Source organism: Peromyscus maniculatus, chromosome 15 (genome assembly GCF_049852395.1).
Source record: "Peromyscus maniculatus bairdii isolate BWxNUB_F1_BW_parent chromosome 15, HU_Pman_BW_mat_3.1, whole genome shotgun sequence".
NCBI classification, from domain to species: domain Eukaryota; kingdom Metazoa; phylum Chordata; class Mammalia; order Rodentia; family Cricetidae; genus Peromyscus; species Peromyscus maniculatus.
The window spans coordinates 28,453,815-28,476,349 of NC_134866.1; the positions used below are offsets into that span (position 1 = coordinate 28,453,815).

Below are 22,535 nucleotides of genomic sequence, written 5' to 3' on the forward strand. Positions count from 1 at the left end.
CGACATCCTCCACAGGCGTTCTTCAGGCTACCGCGGGGGCTTGCCAGCCCAGAGGTCAAGGCTTTAACATAAAGGCACTGGGAATTCTGTCCCAGGACAGGGATCCCTGTCCATTGTGGAGCTGGGGCTTGACTTTTCATCTGAAACTGGACTGTTAGGTGTAATGGCTAACCCTATGTTGATTGCCACGCCCTCTAGGCTGTGGGTGTTGGTAATGGTATCAGTGCAGGACACAAGGGCCTTCAGGGCCTGACTGTCTCCATTTCCCTTCTAATGCTTTGCCTTGGCTTTTTGCTTTACGATAAGAGCCATATTCTCTGTTCCCTGATTTGTCCCACCACTACAAGTTCCATTACATTGTACCCTGAGGTTAGGAAAAATGCATTTGAATGAACTTAGAAAAGTTGTAATATTTGCTGCGTTATCTTCCCTGTGAGGCTGAGGCAGGGGACTGACAGTGACCTCAGAGGGATACCAACTGGCTTCTCAAAAGGAATCAAGCTTCTTCTTACAATGTCATCATGGACATTTCCCCCAGAAAATAACCATTTATTACTCTTCTCTTAGCTTGTTTGAAATGGACAAATCCTTTTTGCTTAATAGTTTATAAAATCTTAGGTGTGTGAAGCCAAAAAGAAGTTTTGAGGAAGAAAATCCAGACAGAGCTTTTATAATACATGCACATCCCATAGCTAAAACCAGAAATGTAAAGGAAGGGTGGGTAATGTTTGTTTGCTTGTTTTTAAAAACAAAAAACCAAGCCATGATTGTGTATCATTGATTGGGTAGAGTCAGTCAGTCTGTGGAATGTTCAATGGCTTCCAGTCTCTGGAAGCCATTTTGATGGGTCTGTGTCAGATTTTTCTGTCAAATAAAAGTCCTAGCACTTCCAGGGCAGCTCCCTAGGCTGTGTGAGGAATTCGAGGGATGAGGAAGGTGAAAAGTCTTGCGGAATGCACGTGTGTCTCTGAATACATGCTTCTGGCATTTTTGTTAAAGTCACATGGGAAGCTTCAGGCTGTGAGCCACAAACCTGCCTCCTCACACTGTCCCTGGACCTGTCTTTTTGGTGGTTATTGTTTTTGTTTTTTGTTTTTCCACTACCACCCCATCCTTTCTGATTTCTGTTTTTATTTTTTGTTTGTTTGTTTGTTTGCTTGCTTGCTTGTTTTTAAGACAGGGTCTCAGCATGTATCTCTGGCTTGCCTGGAATTCTGTGTGTAAACCAGGTTGGCCTTGAACTCACAGAGATCCATCTCTTTGCCTGTGGAGTGCTGGGATTAATGGTATACACTGCCACACCCAGCCTTCTTTTCTGTTTTCTTGTCTTCTTATATTATCCCTCTTTTGAAAGATTCATTTAATTTTAACTTACATGTATAGTGTAAGTACAGGTGTGGGGTCCAGAAGAGGGTGTCGGAGTCCCTGGAGCCGGGTTGTAGGCAGTTATGAGCTACCTGACATGGAGACATGCTCTTAACATCTAAGCCATCTCTCCAGCCCCTTAGATAACCGCTCACCTTTTTCAGTGTATTCTGTACGGTCTCCAGCTCTCCATTGACACTCACTGATGCTGCTCACCATTTCTAAATTTTGAGCAAACTGTGTTTGAAACTATGTCATAAGTATGTATTTACAGAGCTTTTATATCATGCCTAGCCCAGGACTCGAGGAATTTGGCATATGACTTTATTAGAGAATGATGAACCGTCGTTAAGTAAGTCTTGGTTATACTGAGCAATATTTAAAATATTGTCTGTGACAAGTCAGTATCAGAAATTTAACAGTGTCTGCTTTTGTGGGTTGGACTTGGGATATTTAATTTTTTCTTTTTTTCTTTTCTATAACCAGAATGTAGTATATTTGCTCTTTTTTCGTGTGTGTGTGTGTGTGTGTGTGTGTGTGTGTGTGTGTGTTATGTATATGTATGTGCACGCAGGTGCACTTGCGTGTGGAGGTCAGGGGTCAGTGTCAGGTGTCTTGCTTCCTCGCTCTGCACCTTACATTTTGAGAGAGGCTGTCGCTGAATTAATCAGTTCAGCTAAACTGCTTGGCCAGTGAACTCCAGGAATTCACGGTTTCCCCACGCTTAAGCTCAAGGGTTAGAGACTTACACCATGGATCCTAGCTTTTACGTGGGTGCTGGTGATCCAAACTCAGGTCCCTTATGCTGCAGCCCTTGTACCGACTGAGCCAGTTTGTCGGCCCTGCATGTTCCTGATGGGACACTTGGCTGAAGGCAAGCTACTCCCTAGGTTGCCTCCGTAGGGAGTTCCACACAGGCCATGTGGCCTATAGGTTCAATCAGATATTTCTAAATAGATTCTCTTCCAGGAGCTGACTTGGGTCTCACCAAAATTAATGCATTGAGCTCAAAACCCAATTCTCAGTATCTCAGAATGCGGTTTTATTTGGAGACAGGGCTTCTACAGAGGAAATTAAGTTAACATGAGGTCTTTAAGAGGACCCTTATCCAATTAGGCTAGTATGCTTACAAGAGGGAGAAATTCGGCCATTAGAAGAAACCGCAGGGATTTGCATGCACAGAGGCAAAAGTGTGTGAAGGCATAGTGGGCCACTGTCTGCAAGCCGCAGAGTGAGGTCTCAGGAGAAACTTGCTGACGCTCTGCTTGGATTTCCAGACGCTCTGAGACGATCCCTTTCTGCTGACGAGGCCGCCCAGGGTGCGGCATTTTGTTACGGAGGCGCTAACAACCAACACTATCCAATTTAGTGAAGATTTGTAAAGACATGTTGTCATATGCTAACAAGTAGATAGCTGTGAATTTAATTTAGCTTTTATGGTTCAGCTGTAGACTTGGCTGACTTCTCAGCTCAACATTGACAGCATTCTGGAAGCAGAATTGTGTGGTCTTCAGCTCTTTGAATAAAGCCTATCTGTATTATGGAAGGTAGTCATCCTTTCTCAGAGTTTCCTGTTTTAAAATGTTAATCATGTTTACAAGTCTTGCAACAACTTTCTTTCACAGCAGTGTCTCTACTAGCATTTGAGCAAACAATTGGACCGCAGGTCTTATCCATGGCTATATGTAATGTGGACTCGATGGTACAAAAATCATAGTATGGACACATGTTCTAGAGAAATCAGAATTTCTGGAGCGGACTCATAAAAGCTAAGCCTTAAAGGTTATTAATAACAATGTATTCACATGCAGCATCTGACTTGATTCTTTGTGCCCATCTTGTTTTGATACATGGATGAGTTGATCATCGCATATTGAAATGCAGTGTTCTCGGGGCCCCTAAATTTCTGTGCAGGCATGAAGTGTGATGTCAAGTGGTAACTGTGATTTCCACATGACTCAGAACCCGGACGCTCTTTAAGGCTGGTTACATCGATTGCTTAGTCTGTGCTTTCCCCCCTACTGTCTGGGACTTGGCATCGAAATTCTACTTTGCTACCGTGGGAATTCCTGCTTTCAAAGCAGCCCTGGGACTCCGTTTAGGTAATAGTGGAGTGTCACTTTTTTTTCTGTTACTCCTTCCAGCCATTTGAAGGAGGCTTAGAAAACCGGCCATCTGTGAAGTTGAAGTTGCTTTTCTGAGGTGACAGGCTCTGGTAGATGGGAGAAGAGAGTCTCCTAGGTTACCAAACTTGTCCTCCATCAATGTGTTCCGTTCAAAGGGCTTGGGTCTGTTTGAATTGTGATGGTTACAGTTAAAGAAGATGCCATTAAGGAAAAAAAAAAAAGCACCCACCTCTTTGTGATTTAAATGAATCCCTGCTTTTCACTCTTTCATATAAGGAGTTAATGTCCTCATTGCTTGGAAAGGGCTATCAGGGAGAGGATGGGTATTCCCCTTTCTCTAGAAGTGATTGGATTTTTTTTTCCTTTAGGAACATATGGAAATGTCTTTGTAGATAGTCTGCAAAATAATTCAAATTATTTAGATATGTGCCGTGCCACTATAATGAAACACTCCTTTCTGTGGGTGGATGTAACCTACTGGTAGTTAAAATAAATTTTGTGGTTTATAGAATTCCAAAAGCTGTGTGCATATGTAAGACCTGGGTGTAACATTGTGGATTACTTTGAGAAACTAGAACAAAAATGGGTGTGAATATTCATTCTAACCCAGAAGGAAGGGAATCATTCTGAGCTTAGCAACAGCAGGAGCCAAATGCACTTTTCTTAGAAAGCCTGAACTTATTATTGGATAGCAGGACGCTGTGGTATGTGCCTGACTGCTGTTGTCAACCTGCCGACACCTGGAATTAACTACAACCTGTAAGGGTGTGTTTGTTCTTAATTAAATAATTTAAAATGGGAAGACCCACTTTTCTTCTGGATCTGTTGAGGTGAGAAGATTCACCTTTGATCTGGGCAGCCTGTATAAAGGACACGGAAGAAGGAAGCTTTCTCTCTTAGTCTGCTCACAGGCAAATCCGTTCCTCCCCTGGCATTAGAGCCTACTTTGGGATTCTTCCTGGTGTATACTGAAGACCATCTGAGACATCCAGCCTCATGGACTGAACGACAACTACTGGGTTCTTAGACTTTCCATTGTTAGACAACCATTGTTGGATTAACTAGACCGCAGTCTATAAACCATTCTAATAAATTCCATATTTTATATATACATAATACATAATATATACATATACATAATACATAAAAATAATAATACATAATAAATATACTCTAATAAATTCCATGTGTGTATATATGTATATATACATATGTATATACTGATGGAATATGTTGATATATACTGATGAATGTGTGTGTGTGTGTGTGTGTGTGTGTGTGTGTATCTAGAGGAACAGAACTGATAGAATGCATGCGTGTGTGTGTGTGTGTGTGTGTGTGTGTGTGTGTGTGTATCAGTTCTGTTCCTCTAGAGATCCCTGACTAATATAGAAGTCACAGGAGTCCATTGCCTACCGCACCCCATCCGTAGGTTGACCCCAGACTAAGATAATATTTGTAGCCAAATAAGCCACCTTTATTTGTTATTATAAACCCACCACCTCAGAATCAAAATAAGTAGAAGACATGAGATAACAGACCATAGTCAGTATCATAGCAGAAGATTTTTACCAATAACCAAATGCAGCAGCTGAAAAAATGTAGAAAGTGTGTGTGCATGCGTACATGAGTTCATGTGTGTGTACATTGAGGCCATAGATGGGCCTTGGTAAAGTGTGGTGTTTCTCAGGATGATGGCCATCCATCTTGGTTTGCGAAACTAGTTTCTCACTGGGACCTGGGCTTGCTAAGTAGGCTAACGGGACGGGCCAGAGAGTCCCTAGGATCCACTGCCTTTACTTCTCCAATGCTATCCTTTTTTACATGGGTTCTGAGGATTAAACTCAAGTCCTCATTTTTGCATGACAGGTAGGTAATTTATGGAATGAGCCATCCCTCTAGTCCCCCAAATATTTTATAATATACTTAAAACCAAAAACAATTCTATTAATGAACTCCTATAACTTTCACCCATTCCTATATTAAAACAAGACTGGTTGGTGCAGAGAATCTAGTCAAAATAATGTATGTAGACACATCATTATTAATAACATTCAAAGCCTCACTTTAATTGGCTTCTGAAATTCCACTTTCCTAGAAAATTAGCCCACACTTCATTTTACTTTTATGGATCAGCTGTTAAAGTGGTAGTGATAGTGTGTGTTGTAGTTCTCTGGAGGAACAGAACCAATAGAATGTTTGTATTGAGAGAATAAGAGAGATAGGACACTGACAGAGACAGACAGACAGGCATGCACACACACATATGTGTGTGTGTATGTATATATATATATACATATATATATGTGTGTGTATATATATATATATATATATATATATATATATATATAGAGAGAGAGAGAGAGAGAGAGAGAGAGAGAGAGAGAGAGAGGGAGGAAGGGAGGAAGGGAGGAATGAGTGAGTTAGGCCTGGTGGTTCATACCAATGACCCCTATACTCAAGAGGCTGAAATAACCCTTGACTAGAGTTTGAGGACAGCCTAGACTACATAATAATCTCCTTTCTCAAAAGATGAAATAAGCAATCAGAAATGACTTGTGTCTTTTAGGTTATACACTGAAATATTGAGAGAAGTTATATGAAGTCTCAGATGTGCTTGAACATAATCTATAGGCTGGAAAAATTGGGCATTAGTTGACTAAGAGAAAGGGTATTGGGAGTTGATATGTTGATATTGAAGTCAGTTGATGGACTCATGGAGGTTTACTATCATTTTTTTCTTTCTCTTGAACTCTTTTGTAAAGTTTGAAATTTTAAAAAATTCTTTTATTATATTAGTATATTATATGTGCCAATGTGCAGGCATGAGCATGCTGGTAAATCAGAAGATAACTTATGGGAATAGATTGTCTCTCTCTACCATGTGGGTGGGTCCTGGAATTGAACTCGGGTTGTCAGGCTTGGTGGCAAGTGCCTTTATCCATTGAGTCACCTCATTGGCCTTTGAAATTTCTTACAGTGAAAAGTCAAGTCCAAAAACCCAACAATCCCTTCAAGACCCTGCTGAATTCATGAAAAATGAGCTAGTCAGACATTACATGCCTCCCAATGGAAGAACATGGTATCACTTATGAAGTATATATTTTGCCCCCTCCCCCCCAAAAAGGGCATTGAATTTGATCAGGTCTTTCACCTCTACAATCAAATCAGAGGAAATTCAAGAGATAGGGAAATATGTTAAATGCCATTATGAGATAAAGTCCTTAAGAATGAAATGTGAAAATCTTTGAGGATATCTTATAGTTCTGTTGCTGTGAATAGATGGCATGACCATAGCAACTCTTATAAATGAAAGCATTTAACTGGGGCTGGCTTACAGTTCAGAGGTTTAGTTCATTGTCAGCATGGCGGGAAGCATGGTGGCACACAGGCAGACATGGTGCTGTAGAGGAGAGTTCTACATCTGGATCTGTAGGCAGCAGGAAGAGACACTGGGCCTGGCTTGAGGTTCTGAAACCTCAAAGTGACACTGAGACACGCTTCCTTCAACAAGGCCACACCTCCCAATAGTGCCACTCCCTATGGGTGCCATTTTCATTCAGAACACCACAGAGGGCAATTGATCTCATTTCTTCCACATATAAAAGAAAAGGGTGTGGGGAAGATATCAAAGGGGAGACAAATTAAGAGGGTGGGAGATGAAGCCATTTGCCGTGTGTGTGGACCTTTCTTGTGTCCTGATTTCACCAAAGCAAAAACCTTGATAAGATAATTGGGACATTTGGGTACCAGTAGATACCTGATTTTTAAGGCATTAGTGTAGTTTTTTTTTTTTTTTTTTTTTTTGGCTTGGTACATAATTGACCTCACATTTAAAAAATGAAATGTACCAAATATGCATGGATGCTGAATGGGGAAGGGTTTATGATCAGGGTGTAGCTGAGGGGAGATAGTGCTCAGTTGGTAGCCACTGAAGTGATAGGATTTATTAGACAGAGTTCTCTAGAGGAACAGAACTTATAGAATGAATCTATTCATATATATAGAAAGGGGATTATTAGAATGGCTTGCAAGCTGTGGTCAAGTTAGTCCAACAATGGTTGTCTACCGACTGAAGATCCGAGAATTGAGAAGTTGTTCGGTCTATGATACTGGATGTCTCAAGTGGTCTTCAGTATACACAAGAATCCTGAGGAAGTAGGCGCTCATGCCAGTGAAGGAAGGTGATAATGAGGGCAAGAAGGCAAAGAGAGAGCTTCCTTCTTCCATGTCCTTTATGTAGGCTGCCACCAGAAGATGTGGCTCAGATTAAAGGTGGGTCTTCCTACCCACCTTCCCTCCCAAATAATTTAATAAAATTTTCTCACAGGTGTACCCAGGCCCTTGGGTTTTAGTAAATTTTAGAGAGTCAGGTTGACAACCAAGAATAGCCACCACAAATGGCAAGTTAGTTTCTGTGTTCTTGGTAATTCATAAATATTTCCATAAGAACACAGTAACTGCTCACCCAGTGTTAAAAAATACCGAGCATTTTTTTTCAGTGATGCTATCCAGTACCCTCATATTTTACTGAGGTTCAATATGGTCAGAATTTTACCTAAGATGTTTTTGTTTAAAACTATAGGGGCCCAGGTGTAACATAGTAGAGCATTTATGTAGCATGCACAAGGCTCTGAGTTCAATCTCAACCCTGTACTGCAGTAGGGCAAAGTGAAAATAACATATGGACAGGTTTCTGGCCAGGTTCTTTATATATTTCTTTGCTGATAATAATGTAAATATTGAGCAAAAAAAAAAGAATGTCAAGTTAATTAAGGTCTTAAATTCACTTTATGGAATGTTATGTGTCCTATAAAATATCAGTTTATGGCCTCATAAAAAACGCTTTTAATGTATTAGAGTGGAAGAAAATAGGACAAAATGGTTATGGGAGAGAAGGAAAATTGATGGGAAATAAAACAAAGCATTAACTTTCAGTACAGTATTAAATTACGGATGTGCATGTTAACATATTTTGTCATGTGGTCATATTTAGTTTTGAAGACATTACAGATAAAAATGTGTTCTATTGCCAAGCATCATGTACACTTGTTAAATCTGCGTGCTTTGATGGCAGAGGCAGGAAGAATACAAGTTCTAGGCTAGCTCGGGCCATATAGGGAGTCGCTGACCGGCTATAACGCAGGCTGGTGCAGTGTTATGCACTGAGAAAAGGTACCCATATACATATATTTAGACTGTGTTATCTTCACCCAAATCAAAAATACTTTCTCTAACACAGCAATATATTAGGGACTTATTTTAAATTTTATAGGAATGGTACTTTTTTTCTATAATTATGTGTCTTAGATAAACTATGATATAATATAATTATTATTTATTTATACACATGCTTACTTGTTTTTGAGTAAGCAATAGAAGATAGCTTTTATACTGTGGGGTCAGGAAGATTTGCCTTTTCTAGCCTATACAGGCTATTTGTGGTTCTCACATACTGCCTGTCTTTCTGTACCTGATACTGTTACACCAACCAACCAACCAACCAACCAACCAACCAACCAACCAACCAACAGCTACAAATCAGCAGGTGATCCCTCACTAGTTTGGGAAATCAATGATAAAAAGAACTGGAAGTTACTTTTCTAATACTCTGATCATCAAACTTTCTCTATAATTGTGGTCCTCTCGAGGACCATTGGAAGGCTGCAGTTGTACTGTCTGAGTGAACTTGACACTGATTAAAAGCCGGACAGTTGATGATTCAGTAGAGAATGGCCTGACCTTCCTGGAGCCAGACATGACCCGGGAAGCTTGTGGTATGGAAGGGGACCCCACTGTCCAGCCATCGTCTCTGGAGTCTGGGGAAGGAGGCTGTCTTCCTGTTGTCTGTTCTCAGTTTCCCAGAGCCTTGACAGAGAGAGAATCACAGGCCTAGGAATGGACTCCACCCGGGAGGTGAATTAGGAAAGCCGAGGAGTGGATCAGAGGTTAGCCAACCCTCCAGGAACTGCTCAGGAGGCTGGACCTCAGGGATGACCCTGCCTACTGCCAAGGAAGATACTTGTCTTCTTTCTGGGCTCTCTGTCTCCTGTGTCATGGTGCTAAGTTGTAGCTCACAGTCCAGTGCCCTCGAGAAGGTTACCAGGGTCAGAAAACAGCTCACTAGAACTTAGTAGTGTACAGTTTTGAGACCAGTGTGAACTGGTTCAGTCACCATTGGAATCCTACCAGGACAAGTGCTTCTGAGTCTTAAAAAAAATAAAGTATGTATGTATGTATTGTGTGTGAGAGTTGGCCACAGCACACCTGTGTAGAACTGAGAACAGCTTGTGAGAATCCATTCTCTTCTACCATGTGAATCATGGGATTTGAACTTAGGTCGTCGGGCTTAGAAGCGAGTGCCTTTCTATCTCTTTGGCCCATGAGTCTTTCCTACATCGAAATATGGGAGCCAGGCTTGGTTGTCCATGCCTGTCACTCATGCCATGTCCAACACTGTGGAGGCAGAGGGCAGAGCATTGCAAGTTCAAGGCCTTTTTCAGTTGCACCAAGTTGGAGGCCAGAAAACCTGCCTCAAAAACTGAGAAGAAAAGAAAACAAAAAGCTTTAGTTGTTGCTAATAATTGTGTGGAATACTTAGCCTGTTGATATTTTAAAGGAATGATGAGTGTAGATGTGGTTTTTTTTGTTTGTTTGTTTGTACCAGATTGCCTCCCATTTTATATGGAAATAATATCGACAAGGCAAGCTCTTCCTGGCTTCCCCTCCCTCACAGCCCTTTGCCCTAGTTCTGCTCTGAGCTCTTGAGGTATTTATTGTCTCTGGTTTCGAAGCATCCATATGGCTTGTGCTTATGTGTCTGAAACATGGGCTGTTCAGCTTTATTTCCTGAAGTGGATGTTGCTAAAAAAGAAAGAAAAAGACCCAGATGGTTTTACTATATTTTATTTCCATGCTTTTTACAAATTAATTAGAGAAGGAATATCAGACTGAGGAGTCTGAAGGAGCCAGGATACTGGGGGAAGTTGTCCAGAATCCCTCCCACCCCTGGAATTGAACTTCCCAGGGCCCTCGACTGTGCTGGGCTGTTCTCCCACGGGCACTCAAAAAAAGTCTGCTGGACGAATGAATGGCCCAGCGAGGACCTAGTGCCCTATTTATTGAGCACAGGCATTTAACAGTATTTGCAAGGGAGCTGATTTCCTGAGTTCTCTCCAGCCCATTGGGGTGTACTTCAGTAGGATCCATATGTTGTACGCCTCTCCTTTTCTTTACTGCAGGCAACATTCAAAATTTGCAGAGACCAATTCGAATACTTATTCTCCAGCTTCATTTAAATCCTCTTTTCTCCAGTATAGCTGCGCCCGGCATTAAAACACTGAACAGAGAGAAGAGGTATTGTGTCCTTGTTCACCTCTGTTCTGCTTGGGATCAAAGGACAAAACCTCTGCAATTTGGGGGTAGAAAGGAATTTGGGGGTATAGTAGAGGGGCCGGCATTGTGAACATCTGTAATTAGCTAGACATAGATGTAGTCCTCCTGCTTGTTGGTCCATACTGGTTGTCTCTCTGACCAAATGCTGGTTCAGAGAGTGTGCGCTAGTCTCAACTCCCTGACTTAGGGTCTGCCCTCCAGGTAAAGCCTTTACTAACCCCTCCTGCTCTGTATGATAGGGGTCATCTGACCACAGACAGCCATTCTGGTGTCAGCAGACTGGCTCTAGTCTGGCTACAAAATGCTCTCAGATTCTTCCCACCCAAGGCTGCTTATCCTTGTCATTCCACACTGGATTCTCCGGTGCTACTTCCTCAGACTGAGCTTTCTTTTCAGTTTTTGTCAGTAGCTCAGAGACATGGTGGGTCACAGCCATTGAACAGTCTATATATACACAGGGCCAGCTGATAAAAGAAATATTAGGCTTCTCTTCTTGCTGGCACCCCGATCTCTGTGATTTTGTTTGTTGATCAGCCTCCTCGTTCGAGGCAAAGGGCTTGGAAGTTGGGGAGCGTGGAGGAATGAGCTTTTCTTTCTTCCTCTGGGGAATTCTAAGGTGCCCTGCTCCCCCCGGTGTTCATTAATGCAGAGGCTGCCTCGGGCAAGGGCTAGCTCTATCACTGCGGTAGTTGGCTCTGGAAAAGGCTTGTATTGAAGGTGTGGTCTCCAGAGCAGCAGGACTTTTGGAAGGTGATTGGACCACAAGGCCTGTAACCTGTGACTGAATTAGCCCAGTGGTGAATTCATATTTGATGGTGTTGTTTGAAGGAGGTGGAAACTTGATGAAGTAGGACCCAGTGGGAGGACGTAGGTTCCTTCTCGGAAAGGGTAGATTCTATTCAGGGGCCCTCATGAGATGAGGAGATGAGATAACCTTGCTGTACCTGTTTTCTACCATGCTGTTACGTCTCGCCCCTGTCCAGAAACTGTGGAGCCAGGGGACCATGGGCCAAAGCCTGAAACTATGAGTCAAGATATATCTGTCCAGCTTTAAGATGATCTTTTCAGGGATTTCGCCAAGTGATGGATAGCTGACTAGCAGTTAACCTTTTGGTAACCTCTGGAGGAGATAATGTGGCCTCAGTGTTTTTGGAGGATGTTCTTGAGCCATATAGTAGTTCTGTTCTCAGCAATGACATTGGTATTTTAATGCTGATATCATAGGGAATTCAAACTAAGATTTATTACTGGTGCTTAAATGCCAAGGGAATCTTAATAGAAGAGAAAGCACTTACGTTGTGTGATATTAGTGATCCCAAGGATTAAAAAAAAAAATCTTCAAACTTGGGAACTGAGGTGTTAAGTAGCAGGCTGGAAGATAGAGTCTGGTAGCATTTGTTATTGTTGAAGTCACTGTAAGCATTGCAGGACACAGGCACGCATGTACAACAGTGTTCACGTCAGAGCTGCTTAAACAACGAAAGCCTGGCAGCACCTGGGAGCTCATTACCACTGTGCCGTCTAACGTCTTGACACAAACCTAAACCTATCTGGGAAGAGAAAAATCTCCATAGACGAATTGCTTTCCTCTGATTGTCTTATGGGAATGTTTATGGGGGTATTTTCCTGATTGCTGATTGATGTGGGATGGCCCAGCTCACTGTGGGTGGTGCCAGCCCTGGGCAGGGTAGTCCTGGGTTGTATATGAAAGCAGACAGAGCTGGCCGTGGAACTCAAGCAGTGTTCCTCTGTGCTCTCTGCCTCTAGGTCCCTGCCTTGAGCTCCTGCCCTGGCCTCCCTTGATGATGGACTGCAACCTGTAAGCTGATGGAAGCTCCTTCCTTCCCAGAGTTGCTCTTGGTCACGGTGTTTGGCACAGCAACAGAATGCAAACTAGGACGGCCACTTATCCTTGGATTGCAATGTCTGGCTGCAGAGCTGTACCGCCAGGAGACATTTGATTAATTCAAGTCCTTTAAAGTGCTTTTTAAAGGCAAATTTATATCATGCTGCTTTACTTAACCTGTTGATATAAAGGGAAGGTGTAGTTGGAAGTTGTCCTGTGTTCTGACCGGCAGGCGGTTGGAACAAATCTCTCCCACTCGCATGGAAGTATGAGTTAATTTAAGTGTAAGAGCAAGTCAGTAACAAGCCTGAGCCATCCAGCAGGTGGTCAGAACAAATCTCTCCCACTCGCGTGGAAGTATGGGTTAATATAAGAGCAAGTCAGTAACAAGCCTGAGCCATTAGGTCATACAGTTCATAATTAGTATAAGCCTCTCTGTGTTTACTTGGGAGACGTGAGTGGGAAAGACTTGTCCTGACCGCTGGCCGGGCGGGATACAGGAAAATTTCTAACTACAGAAAGGAATATATCCCTAGCTCGTATATAAATACTAAAAATGGACAGTGTACAAAACCAGTCTCCCCTAGTTTTCACTTGTCCTGGTGGGCCGTACAATTGAAAACACAATGAAGAATTCTTATTTTTTGAGTGATAGAATTAAAAGTGATGCTATTATTTTGGTTTTTTATTCTGTGTAATTTCTACAATTAATCTAGTTTACATATATCGCTGGAAGCTGGAGAAATTGCTCAGCGTTTAAGAGTGCTTGCTGCTCTTACAGAGGACTCGAGTTCAGTTTCCCAGCACCCACATCAGGCAGCACACAGCTGCCTGTTACTCCAGCTCTAAGGGTTAGGTGCCTCTTTGTTGCACAAATTCTAAATGGTCTTTTAATAAAAACCTGGAGCCAGATGTTAGGGTGAATGCTGAAAGATCAGAGAGACAAAGGAACAAGCCACACCCATTTCTTACCTCGCCAACTCCATGAATCCTCTGACTGAATGACTCTGAGTCCTCAGTCTAAAGGGTCTTTTGTTCCTGTCTCCTCACGCCTTATATGCCTTTCTCTATCCAGCCATTTCACTTCCTACCTCAACCTTCCTAGTGCTGGGATTAATGGTGTATGTGCTTCCCAAATACTGGGGTTAAAGATGTGTGCCACCACTGCCCGGCTCTGTTTCTCTCCTAGACTGAATCAATCTCATGTAGCCCAGTGTAGCCTTGAACTCACAGAGATCCAGACAGATCTCTGCTTTCTGAGTACTAGGATTAAAGGTGTGTGCCACCACTGCCTGACCTCTGTGTTTAATTCTGTGGCTGGCTCTGTCCTCTGATCTTCTGGCAAGCTTTATTTCTCAGATTACAAATATCATCACACCTCTGGCTCCCGCAGATGCTTGTACACACGTGTGCATGGCACCCCCTTCCACATAATTAAAATACAAAGAACTCACACTTTTAAAGCTAGAATACATGCTTGTATCAGGTATCTATTTTTTTAGGTGTTCTCTATGCTTAGTTTCTGGCATTTCTCCGGATCTCTGAGTTTTAAACTCTCTTCACAGAAAGCTTTTAGTCTATTTTTTTTTTTCTGTCTTAGTTGGCCTAATAACTATTACCTCATTCCACAATCTGGCTTTTATTTCAACAACTGAATGTCCTAAATACTATTTGGCATTTGTAAATGTATGTGCTAATTTGGAAAACTGCCTTTATTACACGATGAATCTTCCAAGTAACTTTAAAAATTATCTTGTAATCCTCATAGACATTTTGAAGACCAGAAAATGAGAACCCACTTAATTTGTAAACAGAGCCTCCAAGTGCTATTCATCTTCTAACTATTTTGTAATTTATTAAGAAAGTTTTTCAGGGAAAGTAATTCTGCAGGGCTTATTTAAGTGGCTAGGGTGTAATAAATCAGGGTGGAATTTGAGCATGTATGGAGATGATGGCATGAGAGGTCTCTATTTTCTTGTCTATAAGACTCAGCCAGTATGAGCCTCTAACACTGAGTAAGAAACGGTTATGGGTCTAATTTCCTGTGACATTGCCAGGTCTTAGTGCTATTACAGCATGCGTGATACCCGTGTTCAGGATAATCACAGATGCTTATTCAGCACCTGACGTGTGTGAGGAACATTACCAAATGTTTTAACACGTTAACTCATTCAGTCCTCACAGCAGATCTCTGTGGTCAGCAGTTTTTAACTTTTTCCCCTCAGAGAAATAAAGGAAAAAAATGCAAATAGTTTTAACTCCACAGTGGCTTAAAATTCCATAGCTATGGACATACCTTGGAAAGCTTCTTGCTTACATTGAGTGAAGTTTTGGTTAAGTTTGAACATTCTCATGGAAATCTCAAAGATGCCCCCCCCTTTTTTTTTTTTTTACATATTTTGGTAACAGTGAGAAAAGTTAGGAAATTTTTTATTGTTACACAAAAACTAAGAATAATAGTTTTAATGTTTGCTATACTTAGCTGTCTAAACTGTGTACAATCCCAGAGCTGGATAGAGAGCATGCTGGATATTCAGCATGCTAAATAGAACAGCCCAGAAGTATGATGGTTAGTATAAAAATAGCTGTCGTACAGGATGTAAGGAGACAGATGGTAACACTTGACCTGGGCTAGAAGGACTTTTGAGAAGTTAAGGAAGATAAGTGTGAGTATAAAATTAATATGAAAATCTTGAGAACAGTTGAGGGTTTGCTCCTTTTGTAAGGATCCAAGTATGGTATACATGTGCATATACATGAAATTAAGTCATAAAATCTTCTTTAAAAATCCTGTTGGGCTGGGCGGCGGCGGTGGCTCATACCTTTAATCCCAGCATTCGGGAGGCAGAGCCAGGTGGATCTCTATGAGTTCCACAGAGCAAGAGCCAAGACAGGCACCAGAACTACAGAGAAACCCTGTCTTGAAAAACAAAAACAAAAAACAAACAAACAAACAAAAAATCCTGTTGGAAGTCATGAGCTTTCCTGAGTTAATACCTGCCATCCATTTCACGTAGATCACCATCTAGCCGCAGCATGCTCTGAGGCAAGAACAGTGGATGCAAGAAAACTTGTAGCTTCCGGTCTGTTTAGTGTAGACCCAAGGCAATCAATATCACATTTTTGCTTTTAAGCTCTACGTCTGCTTTATAATTTTGTGACTTTTTTTTTCTTTTGTAACCATAGTAGCTATTTTTGTTTCCTGGAATTCATCTCAACTTCCACATTCATGTGTCCTTATTTTGATTTGCTTCCTGATCATTGGGGCTCAATTTTTAAAAATCTGTACAGTTGTATTTGGGTAGAATCAGGCTCTGTATGCAGGTGTCTTCTGTTGTCTTCCTGTCCGAAGGACTGCCAGGAGAGGATAGCAGGGTGATACTTGGGTCCTCTAACCTCTGCCAAGGAGGGGACGGCAGGGTGATGCATGGGTCCTTTAACCGCTGACTACAACAACCCTCTGTTTTTTGGTATGTAGTGTTCTGAGAAAACTTGAGCCAGCCTGAATTGGAGAAGCCTTTGCCAATAACCTGTTTTCTCGCTGGACAGCATTTGAGTTTTTCTTTTTCCTTTAAATCTATAAAATTTCATTAAGTTGTGTAACTCAGAGTACTGGTCTTATTTTTATAGGTAATGCTTTTTTAAAAGCTCAGGATAGTTTTTTTTTGGTTGTGTTATATTCTATCTTTTATTTCTTAACGGTGCTTCCATTTCTCCATCATTTACTTCTCCGGTCTTCCATTAGTTTCCTTTTGTTTTTTTTCCTTTTTGGTCTCGGAGTCCAGATGCATCACTCTACCTGCTCCTCACTGCTTCCAGCACGTCTTATACCTGGCCTCTCCATACACTAATCTCTGACCCAGGATTATTCTTTAGATCAGTGTCAGGGACACATTTTTCTTTTCTCGTTGCACACCACTTGGTTTTCCAGAAGAGTGTCATTTTATTTTGCAGGAACAAATGTGTTCCGATCACTCAACGAACGTGTTTTCTTTTAGATGGCTTGGAGCTTTTCCAGTAGGAACTGCTGTTTCTTACAGTGGGCACAGTTTTTGGAGGAAAGGGCTTGTTCATGCGGACTTGCATGAGGCGGAGTCTGTGGGATGCCCTAAAGCTTTTCTCCAAATATCTCAGCCCCCGGAGGGAAAAACAAGCAGAAAGGAGAATGATTCCCATCCTTCTGCGTGGCCAGTTTAGAAGTCCGGGTGCCCGAGGAATGTGTGGCTTAGGGACAGTGGCAGCAGGAGGCTCTCACAATGATAGTGATTCAACGGGACTGGTGGCCTGGAGCTCGGAGTGGTGACCCCTTCCTATGTGGCTGCCCTCTGTACACACTGGCCCCACATGTCTTTCCATGTTTATTGTTGTGCTGGTGACAGGTAGTGCACCTCCTGGTGACCAAGTGGAAGTCAGGAAGGCATGAGTCATGCTTACCACCTCTTATGCCTCTGACTTAGGCGCTAAGGAGTGGGGTTTTGTTGGGCTTTTTTCCAAGGGTTTTCCTGGCAGACAAAAATGCAGTTTACCAACTTTCATGGTCTAGTGGGTTTTTTTCCCTCCAAATGTGTTCCACTTGACCTAAAACTGCAAGATATATCCCACCGTTTGTAGGTTGGGCATATCCTTCCATCGTTTTCTATGAAGATGCAAAGTGTCCGGTAATTTATATTATGCAGTTCATTTTACTGGGAAAGTGGTATTTCAAATTGTTACGACTTTAATGAATCCCACACAAGTTCATACCACTTCAGGAGCTTAGAAGGCAATGATTCTCTGGGCAGGCAGAGTCGCAGAAGCTTCTGGACTTACACACCATCAGCAGTATCTCTTCTCTGCTAGAGCCAGTCAGCAGATCAGAATCTAGGCGTGGGTGTATATTGTGAATGTGAATATCCACTAAGCCTAGAGAAAAAGAACCATTATTTAAAATAACAATGGAATCTCCCATGGGACTGTGAGTAATAACTGAATTAGCTAGCACTTCCTGAATGCTTTACTCTTGGCCAGATTCTATTTTAGAAATATCAGATCCATTTAATTTTCACAGCACCCCAAATAGACATTAATCTTGCTATCTTTTACTCTTAGACTGAAGAGCAGGAGGATAGTATAACGTGCCCAAGTCACAGGACAGAGTCAGTAGTGTGTGACCCCAGAGAGGCTGGCTTCAGGGTCCATACCTTTTAGCGTGACATTATATAACTTTTCAGAAGTTGGAAGTGACATTGGAACTCTGTGGTTTTCCCTACTGATGTCCAGAGTTTGATCTCAGTTTGACAGAAGGGAGCCAGTCGCTGCCTAGTATGAGGGAGCTGTCCGGATGAACGTGTCAAGATAATAACATTCAAATAGTTGCAGTGAGCAAGAGGAGAGACTGTCTTGGGGCAAGCTTGAAGATGGATTTCTTTTAGCATTTATAGGGACATTGTTGTATTTGGAGCTCAGTGGACTGCTTAGTTTTTTACTCATCCACTGAAGAAACCGCTCTTCGTCTCTGGCTGTGTACCTGAGATAAGATAGAAAAGCCACAATGCCTGTCCTTGAGCTCACAGTCAGTGGACACAACTAGCCGAACACTTAATGGATTTCCGTAGAAGTTGTTTCCATAATAGAGAATATGTTGTATGCCCTGGGACATAGAGTCTCAGAGTTTCAAAAGCATTATTATTTTAAATGATTTCACTGTTTTTAATGGTCGGTAAACTCTCTGGTTTTAAAGAAGTGGTCAAGAGACAGATACCTGACATATTGAAGTAGGGTCGAAATCCATGGCCTAAGACATATGGTAAAGCTCTGGATGGGCCTGATTAGACTTTTCTCCCTTTGGGTGATTTTTGTTCATGTCCACATATCACTCAGAGTCTAGCTGAGTCTTCAAACTCGAAGGCAAGGCTCCGCTTTGGGCTCTGGAAGGGTGATGAGTACACAGCTTCATATGTAGGAACGTCTGTGAGGTTTTCAGAGTGGGGTTTTCCTGGGTCTGCCTGGGAGGCCGTGTGTCCTCTGGGGCCTGGGGTGATGATGGTGACGGGGGGCCACCAATACAGGGGCTCTTCTGAAGCCTGGGACACATCAGACTGATAGTGAGTCTCTTACCCCTTTTCTATGCTCTTAAAAAGCACTGACCTCTGCCTTTAACATCAGGCAGAAGTAATTTCTTGGAACTCGATTTTTTCCCTTGTGGGTGGATATTGGGAGTTTATTCTGAGTTTGCTATTATTGGAGTATAGAAAGGCTACAACAAATATGCCCTTTCTTGAAAACTATAAGTGTTCTGTTATAAATAAATCCATGGTGTCTTTTGCCTCAACTCTATTAAAATATCCAGACTGCTTAAAATTAACCTCTGGGTCTGGACCTGGGCCACAGCTGAACAGTGGAGCGCTTGCCTCGTGTGTGGAGGTTTAGTCCCTAGCGCTACAGAAATAATAAGCAAATGACATCTGAGAACATGAACCACTAGGCTTATATTTGTGGTATTTTGACTGCTTAAATTACTTAATGGAATGAGGCTTCATTCTAGCCCCTGTTGCAAAATGTATAGAAAATTAGAATGGCGACCTAAAGCTTTGGAATGTCATCTAGAATCCAAACATTGTTGCTTCTATTTTAACAGAGTGATTCATTGCAAAGTGTCCAAATAGGTCTACCAAGTGGCATTGAGGGGTCCATCCATCAATATGTAAAATGTGTTATCAGCAACTGTGTTTTACAGTTTGGGAAACTGAAATGCACAAAGTTAAATGACTTTGGGGCCAGGACTTGAACCCAGCTAAGCACAGTGCTTAAAACTTGGGGATCGAGAACAAGCGTGGAACAGACCGGAGAAGTGTGTGGTTGCTGCAGAAGTTAGGATGCACCTGCAGGCAGCTGGGATGGAGGGTCAAGGGCCATCGGGTGGGAGATGAGCAGCCTTTTCTCTGTCTGTCACTGTTGGTGCTCCAGCGCTGACCTGACGGATTGTAACAAACTGTGAGGCTTAAAGATCAGAGATGTGTCCTCGTCACAGTTCAGGAGGCCAGAAACTCCAAAGGCAAAGCAGCATTTGGCTCACGTTGTCTGCAGGTCCCGAAGGAAGTTCTGTCCCATCCCTGTCCTAGCTTCTGGTGGAAGCTGGTCATCCTGTATTGTTGGCTTTCGGACACTGCAGTCTGATCTCTGCCTCCATCTTTAATGGTGCTTCCTTCCCTGCGTCTCGTGTGTTGCCTTCTCTTATTGGTATAAAGACAGTAGTTGTTAGATTTAGTATCCGTCCTGAAGTCAGGATACTTTTATCTGTAGGTCCTTAACTGGTTGATGTGCAAAGACCCTGTTTTTAATTCAGATATCAGTGTGAAGCAGAAATGTTTGGGAGACCCTACTCAACCCAGTATTGTTTATGACTTATGTGTACCCTAGGATCAAGAGTGAGACTTTCTCTTAACTGCTTCTTCTTTTTTTTTTAGTCCACAAACAGGTCCTCAAATGAACAATTGTGGCAGACTCAAAACCCATTGACTAGCTCTGGTTCCAATCTTGAAACGATTCTGGGAAAGACTGGGCTGGGCACAGCAGAAAACGAAACATTAAGAGTTCACATTGAACATGTTTCTTTAAGAGCTGTTTTCATGATTAGTACATTTCTTTTGCCATCATTTTTATCTCTTGTGACATTTTTAGGATCTATAATGGGCATGGTGCTGCATGTAATCAGGCTGGAAACCACCCTAGCTCCTGACTTTGAGTATGTAGACCCTAAAACACATGTGAGCAGGTTTTGTGGATAAACTCATTGTGGGGGTGCTTCATGTGAAGTCTGTATGGTGCCATTTACAAAGAGCAAGGCTTAGAAGCTTTAGCTGTTCATTGTGTTTAAATACAGATTTAAAAAAAAATTCTCAGACCATAGGCCATTCTCTTAACAAAGACTTTTAAAAATAAATCATATCTCATATGTGTGTTTGTAAAATTTTTAAGAGCTTGCTACTCACAAAGGTCTTACTGTGAACATGTTTGTAAAGCAAATAATCTTGCTTTAATTGCTTTTGTGTAACTATCAACTTCATGGGTAATACTGGGTTTACTTTAAATATGCATGATTCCCGTGTTTAAAAGAGAGTTGAAGCGGGGGTTATAACTCCGCATTCAAGACTCTGGTCTCTGCTGGCGAAGGTGGGAGGGGAGAAAAGAGAGAACATTATAGTCCCCTTTCCAGCCTCAATGCCACCAGACCTAGGTCTCTTCTGCCCTGTATGGCTGCTGCCTCCTGGTGTTCTGGTTCAGTCAACTTGTTCACCACCTATGGTGGTTTGAATAGAAATGGCCCCTATAGGCGCCTATATTTGAATGCTTGGTCCTTAGAGAGTAGAACTAATTGATGGGAACTAGAAGATGTGGCCTTGTTGGAGGAAGTGTAACATCTGGAGTAGGCTTTGGACTTTCAAAAGCTCAAGCCAGACCCAGTGGCTTGCTCTCTCTCTTCCTACTGCCTGGCGAACCAGATGTAGAAACTCTCAGCTCCTTCTCCAGCACCATGTCTGCCTGTGTGCAGCCATGCTTCCTGCCATGACGATAATGGACTAAACCTCTGAACCTAATAAGCCAGCACCAATGAAATGCTTTCCTTTTAGAAGAGATGTCATGGTCGTGGTGTCTCTTCACAGCAATAGTAATCCTGACTAAGATATCACCTCCTGTCCCAAAAGTATCCCTCAGAATCAATAGCTCCTGGAGCCTAGGGTTTGGCTTTTAAGGTCTCCACATTCTGACATTGGAACGTAGAGCAGGATCTGTGTTCTGTCCTTGCCTACCTCTTCAGTTGTTTTCTGAGGCTGCTCTAGCCGATTGCCACAACTGGGTGAGATAAGACCGCGGAAATGCACTCTGTCACACACCAAAGTTCAGAATCCCCAAATCACAGTGCTGCCAGAGCCATGCTTCCTGCAGGGACTCAAGGGGAGACTTCCTCTCCGCCTCTTCTACCTCCTGGTGGTTCCGGTCAGTCTTCGTGTGCCTCACCTCCTGACGGCACAGCTTCAGCCTCTGCTGCCTCCATTACACAGTCCCGTTTCCCATGCCTACAGCCTCTTTTCTCATAAGGACACCGTTCATTGGACACAGGACCTACCTGACACCAGTACAGCCTCGTCATAAAGACGTAGTCTGAGGTGGTAAGACAGTGGTCCTCAGCCTGTGGGTCGTAACCCCTTCGGGAGTCTGATGACCATTTCGCAGGGGTGGCCTAAGACCATCGGAAAACACAGATATGTACACTACAATTCATAACAGTAGCAAAATCACAGTAGTGAAGTAGCAATGGAAGTAATTTTACGTTGGGGGTCAGCACAACATGCGGAACTGTGTTAAAGGGCCGAAGCATTAGGAAGGTTGAGAAACCGCTGCTCTAGGAGGACACTGATTCTTCTCGAGACACTGCTCCACCCACTCTAGGGGGTCATGGAGGTTTAAATGAAATAAATAAGCTGGAAGGAGCTACACATGTAGGAAGTGAACAAAACACAAGGAAGCCACTCAGTTGCCCTGCGTCGCTGTCACCCACTTCTCGGTTGGCAGCCGCTCAGCCAGCTGTGGTGAGTCACTTTCCTGTCACCTTTTCAGTTTGGGGCTGGATACCCTGACATCTGAGTTACTCCCCGCTGTTACCCAGGATTCTCGTTTCCTTTCTGAACTTTTCCTATTTTTTATTTTATTTTATTTTATTTTTTTTGGTAAATAACCCGTCCAGCAGCTACCCTTTAGAACTAATTCCTAGACCTGTCTCCACACCATCCCCATACCACAGTCACTTCAGGTTGCCTCTCACT

At 42.5% G+C, this 22,535-nt stretch overlaps 1 protein-coding gene across 13 annotated transcripts in view; it reads left to right on the forward strand.

Annotated features, from left to right (window-relative positions):
• The window catches only part of Rai14 (retinoic acid induced 14), a 165,499-nt gene that overhangs the window by 78,895 nt on the left and 64,069 nt on the right, over positions 1–22,535 (forward strand). The gene's annotated exons all lie outside the window — the stretch shown is intronic.